Consider the following 11859-nt stretch of genomic DNA (forward strand, 5'->3'; position numbering starts at 1 on the left):
AAACAATTGCAATATGGATTTTCCTTCCCACGTAGCTCTGATCTGCTTGTGTCCTTTATCCTGCTCCCTCATCTCTTTAGCGCTTAAGACAGAAGGGCAGGTAGCTGCATCCTTGTGGACAGAGAAGAGAGGAAAGTCCCTGGAAATTGTTCTTCAGTGCAACTTTGAACAAGTAAACCTGCTACTGAAATACAGGTTACAGGCTCAAAATGGTGGCATCTGAAAACCCTGACTTTTCCCACGTTAGGGAGAATTGTTGTGCTGCTGCTCTGAGTAATCCCCGTACAAGACTCACTACTAACAACAACAATAATAAAGGGTTACAGAACAAATTTTGGTTTCTGAGTATCGTTCAGCTGGGAAATGTACCACAAATGTCTGCTTTAGAAGCACTGGGAAAGCTTGTTGTAGTTAAGAATGAAAGTATTAGGCAGATGTGACATTTAATATCTGAACTGTTATCAGAGAGGAAATCGCATTGTTACCTAAGTGGAAAAAAAAAACAACACAACACTTCAAGAATGAGCATTAGGGGCCAGCTTCATCCTTGGTGCAACACTGCTTGGTGGAGCCCCTGACATCCAGCTGTGGGTCCAGGACCAAAACGTCTCCTCTGCAGCAGCCACACAGCTCCACATCCTCTTACTGCCACCCCCGTGAGAAGCCAACGTGAACTTTTACTGTGTCTTGCTCCTGCTGGTTCCCGCTGGGCTCCAGCCATGCGAGGCTGTCCCCAGAGGAGCGCTGGCAGGTGATGATTTTGCTCATGGGAACCTGCTCTCCTCCACCTGCCTGCTTTCTCCTTGCTGAGATGCTTCAGCCGCCTTTTTATGAGGTGGAGCACGCTCCTCAGACAGCTCTGGTGACCGAGACGTGATGGGCAAAGCTGGGGCACCAGGGGCTAACGCCTGGTCCTGCTCCCACCCCACCTAGCGAGCCCTGCGGGACCTCAGAGCCTCCAGCAGCCACACGAGACCAGGAATGGGTTCAGCCACCGGATCGAGGAACAAGCAGCAGAGAACAGCTTCTTATTTCCTACAGAAGTGCCTCAGCTCTTTCTCAGTTAGGCTAGAAAGCTTCCTCCAGCCACATTTGGTGCTGGGGCCCAGGGACAGCCCTGGGTGGCACTGCCCCATCCAGCCCCACAGACAGCACGCCCCATTTCCTTCTGCACCTACAGCACAGAGCAGTTGTTACAGCCACTGCTTTACTGCTCTCCACCACGACGTTATTAGGGAATCACAAACTTTGGCTTCTTCAGAGTCCTTCTGAGCGCGACCACATCAAAAACACAGGAAGTTACCAGGCTGAACTACACGGGGTGATGAACCAAACAAGAGCTACAAAACCTTTCAAACCAAATGAAAGTCCTCTTTTCTTCGCCCCGACTCCTCTCTGAAACGTCTCACCGTTTGCTGCAAACTTCCAACGCTGAAAAGGTTGCACTGGGCTGCGCTACAAGCGGGGAAAACTGCAGATGGATGGACTGAGTTCTGGCAGAGCTAGATGTTGCAGGAGGGGAGCTAATGGGGACAAGTTTCACGTTTCAGTAGACAGAGACAAGCATTTCTCTCTAATAAGACGAGAGGATTTGACAGAATTTCCTGTGTTTTGAGCTTAGCACGCCTCTCTTAATAAAAACCAAGACTCCCTTCTTCTGACACGGCGCATTGTGCCTCGGATGAAATCCTTTTGAAGAACAATATGCACACACAATATAATCTGACATTATTCCAGTGCTACAGGGAACATCTTGAACATAATTGCACCACATGGAAGTTGACTTGCTATGAGAAAAACAGACTAAAAAGCTTTCACAACAAATCTGTAAACACATTTATGCTCCCAATAGCCATGATAAATCCAATTAAACAGCCAGGATGTGCGCTACAAACTGTCACTAAAGGAGTTAACAGAGTTTCTGTTGCATGGAATATACCAGCTTAAGGAAGAAATCACAGCTCCTAGCTGCCAAAGGTGCACCATTTTGTAGCCAAGCTGCACTTGGGAGGACTGGCAGCCAAACCAAGGCTCCTTAAGCCCTGCTCACTTGTATCCCATCCACGCTGGCACTGCATTGCCTCGCCCTCTCCCTCCTAGTCCTGACATTGCCACTGTGCCCATTCTGCCTTTTCTCTGCCCCAGGCAGCTCCTCTGAGATGCTCTATCACCTCTTTCAGCAGCACTGATAACAGGACCAAGCTCTCCAGTGATGCTCTCCAACCCTCTGTCGCTGCAGGACAGTCCCAGGAGGCTGGAGCCCACACAGCCCGTGCAGATCTTGCAGTTTATTCCCTTCAGATCCCCCCGCAGTATGCACAGCTCACACCTCACCAGCTGGGCCAGCCTCACCATCAGGAGCCACTGCTGTGAAAAACTGCTGCCCAGCACAGGCCGAAAGTCGACGTGAAAGTTATCCTTACTCTAGACAAAGAGAATAAAACAGGCCCATCAGGATCAGAATAACACAAACACTGCTCCTTGCCTTACCCCGAAGGACATCAGATCGAGGTTCACTCACAGTTGTGATAAGCATCATCTCATTTCAGGTACGGTAACAGCAAACAGCACCAAAAGTCAGGCGGGGTCCTGCAGCTGTGAGCACCGTGCCCCACACCACACCAGTAGGTCCAGTTTCAGCATGTGGCAGCACAGAGGACTGGCTGTAAAAGCACAAGTCTTAAATGTGAAATAACTTATTTGCTAAGGTGTTGTTCAACTTCCCCACAGTCTACAAGTTGTTAAAAAATATGTGGTTAGTGATAATAGCCGCTCTTCTGGAGCCAGTTAAGTAGAGGACCTGGTTCTAGTCTGATGTTCTGCCACTAACACACCAAAAGCACGCAGCTCCCACAGAAAATGAATTATTTCAGCCAAGAACGGGAAACGTTCTCTCCTGAAAATGCCAGTACAGAGTGAGCACGGGACGCTGCCTCTGCACTGAAAAAAAGCGTGGTGCGTTACAGCATCTGGGGAGCGAGAAAACCTTGCCCTGAGAACATCAATTCAGAGAAGCACCGAGCGACGCACAGCACAGTCTGCACGGGCTGTTAGTAATGCTGAAAATGACACTACTAAGAACAATAACTGCACGGTATTTATAATACCACCGCTCTGCAGCTGGGTTTTTGAACAGGCTCCGCGTCAGAATCACCGAAACAATTATAATCTCGTCAGCATTTCTCAGGCGGAAGGGAAACTCTTTTCGAGCAGGCTCGAAGAAGCAGCGCTGGCTGGTGCAGATTCCCCCCGAAAGCAGGTTCCCCTGGGCCAGGCAGCCAGCCACAGCACAACAGTGGCAACCACGCTCCATTTCTGAGCATCCTTAGGACATCAGCCATTTAAGTAAGAGTTCAAAGCTTCATGGTTAATTATCCTTCAAATTAACGGAGTGCAGTGACCCCCTGTGCATCCCACCCTTCTGCTGCAACAGGACGTTACTTGTGTTCAGTCTCCCTGCTCCTATTTTTACCCCAGCTGCTGAAATTCTGGAGCACTGTCTTAAGCAAATACAATAGCTATTGTCTTTCCCCCGGGACAGCAGCTATCAAGAAATATCTATAGAAAACACCTCGAAATTAACGAGTACAATAGCATCAGTGTCTCTAAACATTGCTTTCTCGTAGCAAAAGAGATCCAGCCGGAGTGTACCATGATGGGTTCTAGCATTATTGTTATTATTTTTGGTTCAGCTTGCTTCCTGCTTTTCCCCCTAAATGACGCACCCGAATCATACTGATTCCTGCAGACAGTCCCCAGAGGAGCTCTGGGCCGTGTTATCCCCACAGCTAAGAAACCCCACCTCTGTTTCTGCTTTCGTTACCAGTTTCTGTGCACATAATTGTTAGTCCCTTCACAATATTTTGATTTCCGCTGTTCTTCTGTGAACGTTTCAAGCCTCCATTTTCAGTAGATGTAGCCATCATCTCTCAAAACTGTGGTGCTGACTCACACCAAAAGAAACTGAGGTAACACCCAGCCTGAATGCCCAGCTGGGAAGTAAAACCAACAACGGGAAACATTCACAGAGACATACATGCCTACATAACAACAGCCAACTATTTGGAGCGTTGCAAGCCTCAGTCGCTTAAAGATGCTTTAAAAGCATCTCATTCTCCAGGACGGCTGCACCCCAGCTTTCTCCAAAATTAACATCTTTTACAGGTGTCCCATGGCCAAGGGAGATCAGGCTAGAGAATGCGGGCTGGAAGGTGCTGTTCCCAACAGCGGGCAGGGTGCACAGGATGGGGAGGAGTAGAGCCACAGCACAAGCAGCGGTCACCTGCCTGCAGAGCAGGATGGTCTCTGAGCTGATCCTGGCCCAAACAAATTAAGAAATGGTCGAGTGTTCCTGGCCTGCTGGGTTCCTTTGGGCATCCGAGCTGCTGAAGCCACACCTGTCTGGCTCACACACGTTGTTCAAATGTTTGCAGAGCTCCTGGACACCTTGAGCAACAGTGATTAGGCTCGAGAGCTTTATGAGTATTTCCAGGTGTGTCTGAGTTCTTTCTGACCTCCTTAAACTGCAGTTTGCTTGGCTTATGGAGCTGGCAAGGTCCGCTGGTGTGTTTGGTACTTTTAACTTCTTTGAAGTAGCGAACGGCGTTTGCAAGCTTAGCGGTGCTGCAGCGCGTCCCTCTGCTGAGGAAGCTTGCTCGGAGCTAGGAACCGCTGAAGGTCCAGATCAGCTGGCAAGAAACACCTGCCTATGGACGCTTTCCTCTGGAAAAACTGTTCTGGGAACTCAGGCTTGAGGTTTAATGAGACAGAACAAATGCTGATGCTTCCAGACTGTGTCGCTTTTAAAATTAAGAGCTTAAGAAGTTGGTGTGTTTTTTCCCCTCAGGAATCACACTTGTGCCTCCATCATTTTGTGCAGACCTAAGCCTGAGGTGGGATTGTCCCGGAGTCCTTAGACGAGCACGGCATCTGCCCTACCTTTCAGAGCGTGGTCTTGATTCCCAGCTCTCTGTGACAGCTCTGTAAACCAGGATGCCCACCTGTGCAGCATACGTGTTCTCCAGTCTCAGCTAGACAAGGAAAAAATACATCTCTTACCAACTGCTTGTCCCGCTAACAGCATGGGCAGGGATCTCCTGTTCTTCGTGCTCCAGAGATGCACACTGATGTCCAAACAAGCTGGGTTTTCACAATTAGTAGTTTCAGCACGAGAGGAATCCCACAGACTTCAGCAGAAGCAGCACAGCACAGACAGCATGGTGTAATGCTGTAAAGCCCTCGGACAAGCACCATGGCAAGGGCATTTGGCAAGTACCACTGTAGCATTTGGCACTGGATCAGAAAACAAAAACCTGCCAGTACTTTGAAGGGAGCACCTCCCCCCCCTCCTTGCCACTGGATTCTTTAAGCTATTCTTCCTTATCTCATCAGGATAGGTGCCAGAACTGAAAAGATTCACTTTGTGGGGAGGATGGAGTAGGGAAAGGATTATTTTATGCTTGTTTTGTTCTTCTATGCTTTCTTTAAGCTTCTCTGGCCACTGCCAGAGACAGGAGCCTGGGCTTGTCCAACCTTTCATCTGAGTCAGTATAGGGAGTCTGATGTTCACTTTTCAGCTGGCATGAAAGAGGAAAAACAAAAAAACAAAAAAAAAACAACCCACATTTGTACTCTTCTGCAGTCGCTGTCACTAAAATCCCCAGCTGTTGTCAGTGAGAGCTAATATTAATACCAGGAACGGCTGAAATGACTGCAGCAGAGAATATTTGTAAAGCTCTATTTGAGGCACATCCTGCATTCCTCAAGTGTCGGCAAGAGCGGCTGTGACTAGCGGGGGCAAAATGACTGTACATCCTGGCTCTCCCTACCTAGGGGCTTAGTCGTGCATTGCTGTCCTTTGCTCCTCAGTATTTACACAGGATAGCCCTTTAATCACCTTGTTTTAGGCAACTTTCCAGTATCTTTCCCTATGTGCAACACTTACGGTAAAGCCATTAATCATGCAAAGCTACTCGCATATTTCCACCTAACCACTTGTTTCCTAGTCTCTCCCATGTTTACATTTAGGTAGGGAAAAAATGCAGTAGTCAAAAAATTCTTGATGAGGGAAGAAAAAAAAGTAATTTAACAGCCTGTCTGGAGATGCATTTGTATCAAGATACGTGTTCGCTGTCATAAAATATGCTAGGTATTTTACTTCAAACCTGAAAGAGACAAACTCTTCTTTTCTCAGATCCACCTATTATTAAAGCACCCTGAGCAGGCTAGAAACTTTTTAATGGAGGAGGACTGTGTCTGAAAGCAGGAAAGGAAGAAATTTTAAGAAGCCAGGAGTGCTGGGAGTGGAGGGGATGAATGCCAAACTGGCATATTTTACTAATAATGGGAATGGCAAACCTGGGAATTTTTTTATGGGGGAGAGAGGTAAAGGAGTACTGAGATGTGCAGGTAAGCAAAGGCAGGCTGTGAACAGAAGCACTGAACAACTGAAAACGAAAAGGCTCTGAAAGAGCAGAAGCGTTACAGAGTTTGCAAATGCTTCATTAAGGGTGTGTTAAGAACAGACAGCCTGAGCTGGACCAGTCTGAGCATGCACAGAAAAGAAAATAGGAAGCAGCAAGACACCCAAAAACTCAATGGCTCGAGTGGCAGACAAAAACCACAGGCTACCTTTGTATTGTCCCCAGAAGTTTTAAGAAGGGTTGTCTGTTCTGGGCCTTTTCGATATTAGCATGGCTCAGGTTGCCCTTTCTTGCTCAACACCTGCTTTGTTAAAACCAGTGACGACTGCTTCAAACACAAAGTGCTGGGCTGTGACACACAGGGTTACAGAAGCCGTTCTCTTGAGTTCTTCTGTCCTTGATACCTCGGCTGAGGCAGGCTACCATCTCCTAAATTTCATGGGAGCATTTTCTGAAGTGAAGCCTCCCAAGAAGGAACCCACAAAAGAACTGACCATTGACAACTTACTGTAGTTGTGCCCAGAGCATTAACACGAAGGACCTGAGGCAGTATATTGCTGTTCCTTGCTTACGAGCAGTCACAGTTCGGAAGAGGTGACATCCAAACTTGCACCTGGCTTATCCAAAGTCCTTGGTTTTCCCCTGCAGGTACAATGGCACACCAGTAACTGCAGAAGTGTGGTTACAAAGTGATAGGAAGACATGGTCAGAATCTTCTTAACAACCTCCCTTGATCTGAAAGAGCTTGACAAGCTCCTCTGACAGCACAGAGATTAATCATGAAGGTAGTTGGGCACACCAGGGCTAAAATTTAATTTCAGGAAATGAAGATCCATTGGAAAGAGAGTAATTCTCTTCACATTTGTTTAATACTGCTAGCAATTCATTTTTCCAAGAGTGCTTTGTCAAGCCCCAGAAGAATTACTAGAGGCTACTACATAAACGTAGTACCAAGCAACAACAGTTAATATGAATATAAAACTGAAAGCATGAGACAGAGACACACATACACTCATCCACAAACAACACACTGTTCCCATGGCCTCCTTGCATATCATGTCCCGTGAATTTTAATAGCAGACACAGGAGATTCACTTTATCTGTCAGTTCTCCTTCCCTTCCAGGCTTTCAAGATCTGTTTTTAAATCAAACTCAGTGATTTGGAAGGATGTTTTACAGTTCATGACAATGGGTGAGTCCTGTTTCCCTACCGGACAGATGCAGCAAGAAAAGTGGCCCTGCAAGAGCACGACTTGCCTTTCTGCCTCTGTGTGGTGAGGACTCTCCAGCTCCCATTGAAGTCCTGGACACATTTCTGAGCCTACCAGTTGGGATCCCAACACAGGTAGTAGCGCTTGGCTTTTGTGCTGTGATTATTTAGCAATTGATCTCTGGGCTAGGATCTATTTACTGCAGACCATCTGCATAATCAAAAGGAAGTAATAGATTTGGGTAACTACTGAGCTGAGAGCTGCATGTAAACCAGTGGCACAAGAGCCCAAAGTGCTCATTTCTGAGCCATGCCATCCTACCACATGCTGTTTTCCAGCATTTCCAGCCACCAGCCTAGTTTATCCTTCACGTGTCTTTTCAGAGGAATTGCCTTTCCCCGACCACACAGCACAAACGTGGGCTTCCTCACATCAGCGTGGCCATCTGCCTGTCCTATATCGAGCAAAAGTTCCTCAGAGGAGATGTTTTATTTTAGGGCTTTGCTAGTAAGCAGATAACCAACTGTAAGTCTGTTTTTTATCTGTTCTGTGTGCTAGATGTCCTTAAAACATACAGGCAGCTTTCAAAATGTTTGCTCTAATGGTCTCTGCCCATGAACTTTCTTGTAGTATTGGGACCTTTCTCCATGGAAGGTATTAATGCCTACACACCATCTCAGGGCATGCTCACAGCTGCTCTGAGAGCAAATCAATTGCTATTACTTTGTTACCCCAGTCTCCTTCTAGCTCTGCAGTAAGAGTTAGGAATGAAAGAGGCTAAAAATCTGATAATTGGTTCAAGGAGCCCCCCTTTTCTGGCTCCTTGCTCCACACTATCAGTGTAGCAGCAGACTGCTTATTTGGGGACTCGGTGGCTGCAGCATGTCCTGGGGCTATGCTCAGCTCCAGCACTGTGCTTTGTGCCTTGGTGTATGCCCTGTCACAGGGGTGAGGCCCTTCAGTGAATGTGACTTCCCTGTGCCAAGCTGCTCGCGTGCCTGCGCACGGTCTTGGTGCAGGAACTGGTCATTTTCCTAGGGTCTGAGCCAGCACCCTATTGAACTTCATGCAAAGAGCACCCAGGGCCTCAGATAAGGAAGCTGGGAAGGGCAGTTCACGAGTGAATACACTTAGGGTACAGGGACTTCTGCTACAAGTCATCTTATTTAAATTGCATTTTAGAAGAGGCTCAGATTTTACTCTCAAAAGCTTTAGTTAAAAGGGCTTTGCTTTCCTACCGCTGCTTGGGTCATGAATGCGCTCTTAACATTTTCCCCTCATATGAGACAAGTCTCTGCTTGTAGAGGAGATGGGCAGAAAAGCTATTTTTGTGGAGCAGTAAGTGATTTTCTGGACTGTGGTATCAGTGGGAATTGGAAATGCTTTGCAGGGTGGTATGTGAAGTAACTGAAATGGCTATGGCTCTTATTTCCTTAGGCTGTTTCAGTGCTCCTTGAGATAAGTAACAAGATCCATTCAATTTAAACATGGGAGTTAAGAGGTGATTGAAAAAAAGAAATCTATAATATATTAATCAGAGCAAATTTAACATCACTAATAAGAGCTCCGGGTCAAAAAAAAAAAACAACAAACAAACCCAAACTGCCTTCCTATTGCAGATGCAAAGCAAAGGAGGAGTCCAGTAAGATTTATATCACTGCTTCCTTGCTACAAATATAGCTACATTTGGCGAGCTAAAAATAAACTAGATAAATATTTAAGGCCCACTGCTACTTAGCAGAAGCCTGGAGCTGAATTTGCTTACTGTTGTGTACATCAGGAATAACATCAATGGGATCAATGAACTTACACCAAAATACTTGGCTGAAGGCAGAGCGAAGTACCATGTTTCCAGAAATTGCAGATGCATCCTCCCAAAAAACATTCTGCCATCAGCAGGCTGAGCTTTCCTCCCTTCTGACCTAGAGGTCCTTTTGAGATCGATGGGAAAACAAGCGTCCAACAACGCAGGGTTAAATGCCAGGAAGGCTGCGTAAGTCAAAAGTCATACAAAACGGAAAGAGCTGCATTACTCAGAGTGGTTTATCTAAAAACACTGGGATTGCCTTGGATTGCCTGACCCCCCACCAGTGATATAACAGCAAAACACGTGTTCTGGCACTTTGGTTTTTGAAAGCATGGGTGGCTACAGTAAGTGCCCTGCACTCAGATTAAATATGCAAAGGTTTAAGAAAAAAAGAGAAAAAATAACAGCATAATGAAAAAATACGGCCCTTTTGCCTAATCAGTAAAATATGACACAGGTAACCTTTCAAACACTATTTCCATTGTTCATTTATAAGTTTAGCCTGGAGAAAGATCGTAAAAGATTATCTACTGCCTAGAGCAGTTTAGGAGAGATAAATATCCCTAGTAGAGCAGTACCTAGCTCAGTATCTATATGTGTCAAATAGAATAGAGATTACCATTAGACTACTGAAAAAAATAAGTAGCTATACTTATCTTTTGTAGATAGTTTTGCTCCCCAAAAAATAACTCAGTATTTTGCCAGTGAAATACTTCAAACTAATGCACTCCTGAAAAAACAGCTGGAGATGAACAAAATAGTCTCAAATGGCTCTTCTGTCTAATTTTAACTCTAAGAGACCATTTACATCAAATAAAAAGACAACATAATGTACCTGATAATAAATTGCATTGTTTGTGAGGGCACTTATGGAACACAAATTATTTGCATTACTGGAATAAACATTCAACAGAAGCCGCCAAAACATATGAAACTATTTAAAAGGGAATAGAGTAGTTCTTCATCCTGAGTAAATGAAAGCAAAAAAAACCAGAAATACGCTTAGGCACGTATAGGTATTGTGTTATTCTGACTACGTGGGAAAGCTGAAGACACAAAGGCTGCCTGTTTTTCTATTTTTCCCTTCTTTTCCAGGAAACCAAATATTAAGTACCTGGATTACAAATCTCCAGCAGTTGATCCCACTTCCTTTGACGCTCACCTCCTATGAATGACACAATCCAACGCCCACAGGCCAGCCTAAGGAAGAAGGAATGCCATTGCTTTCACAAGCCTGCAGCCACTTGGTCCTGGCCAAAGACAGGTAGACCGCCCCATAACTGCAAACAAAGCGTACCGTTTGCTGATGTAAGAAGAGAGAAGGGAAAAAAAAATCAGAGGAAGTGCCCTGAGTCATCTGGAGCACATGTTGAGATGTTAGTGGCACACCTGGGAATTAAAACCCTTGCCAGCTCCAGTTAGAAGCAGGAGGCTGAAGGAGGGTGGTGAGCATCACCTGGTGGGATGCCTCCTCCCCAGGCTGCAGCCCATGGTGGCAGGGACAGGGGCTGGCTGTGATGGCTCTTCAGAGCAGCACCCAACATGGCAGGGCTCTGGTGAGCGTGGAGAACCTCGCCACCATGCAGCCGTAGTCTGTTTGCATGACTGTACATGGCAAATCAAGTGTGAGCAGCCAGGGCCTCTGTGGGACTGAAAGGATTCAGCGGCACAAAGAGGATTCGGTATTACATCTAACATTGCACTCAGCTTTTAAGCAGCTCAACAAGGGCACTGCAGACTGTGGTCGTAAAATATTTAAGGCTTGGGAGGTCTGACTAAGAAGTTTGTCCTCACTGAAAGAGCATTGAACTAAAAGCTAGCAGCCTGTAAATATTTCCAACCCCCACTTCTGAGCTCAGGTAACACTGGATGTGCTACTCCAAGAGCGGTGTCTGCATAGTGTCACATACTGGGACTTCGACTCTGTCCTAAAAGGAACTTGTGGCAGTTCACGTGCTACTGGATTTGTCCATCCCTCCTCCCACTGATGGATGTGTGGCTTTGTTAATGCTGGAGGGATCTCCCTCAGCTCTCCCCAGGGCCTGAGAGCTGACAAGGGCAGAGCTTTGGTGAGCTGTGCTGCACCAATGTGCTTCACCAGTGGCAGTATTTGTAAGCAAACAGTTAAAAATACCGCTTTTAAGCTCACAGTCCAACCTTTGGCCTGAGCAGCAGCACCATTTAGGAAGGCAAACACACGCGTGTGCTTCAGACTGGAAGTGATGAAAACGCAGCATAATTACAATTAATCACGAAAGAATAGGAAGTGTCTCTTATGAAGGAGTTGGTGCTGTGGTGTCACACTGCCGTACCTTCCCTGGGCGAGCACGGTGTGGGGAATCACCAAGGGTCTCTAGTTGTGTCAGACAGAGCGCGGTCCCCAGCGCTGCGGCTTCTGACAGGGTTACGCTGGCTGCCT

General features: G+C 46.4%; 1 long non-coding RNA gene across 1 annotated transcript; it reads right to left on the reverse strand.

The window, feature by feature from the left end:
* Positions 1-2302: 2302 nt before the first annotated feature.
* On the reverse strand, positions 2303-11752 carry LOC308197806. Its single transcript, XR_013953290.1, has 4 exons — positions 10738-11752; positions 10555-10640; positions 2522-9622; positions 2303-2424 (listed from the first exon to the last, which is right to left on the reverse strand). It is a non-coding gene; the product is annotated as an uncharacterized lncRNA (long non-coding RNA).
* Positions 11753-11859: the final 107 nt, after the last annotated feature.

The sequence above is a fragment of the Anser brachyrhynchus genome (genome assembly GCF_964034855.1).
Source record: "Anser brachyrhynchus genome assembly, chromosome: 7".
In the NCBI taxonomy this organism is placed as follows: Eukaryota; Metazoa; Chordata; class Aves; order Anseriformes; family Anatidae; genus Anser; species Anser brachyrhynchus.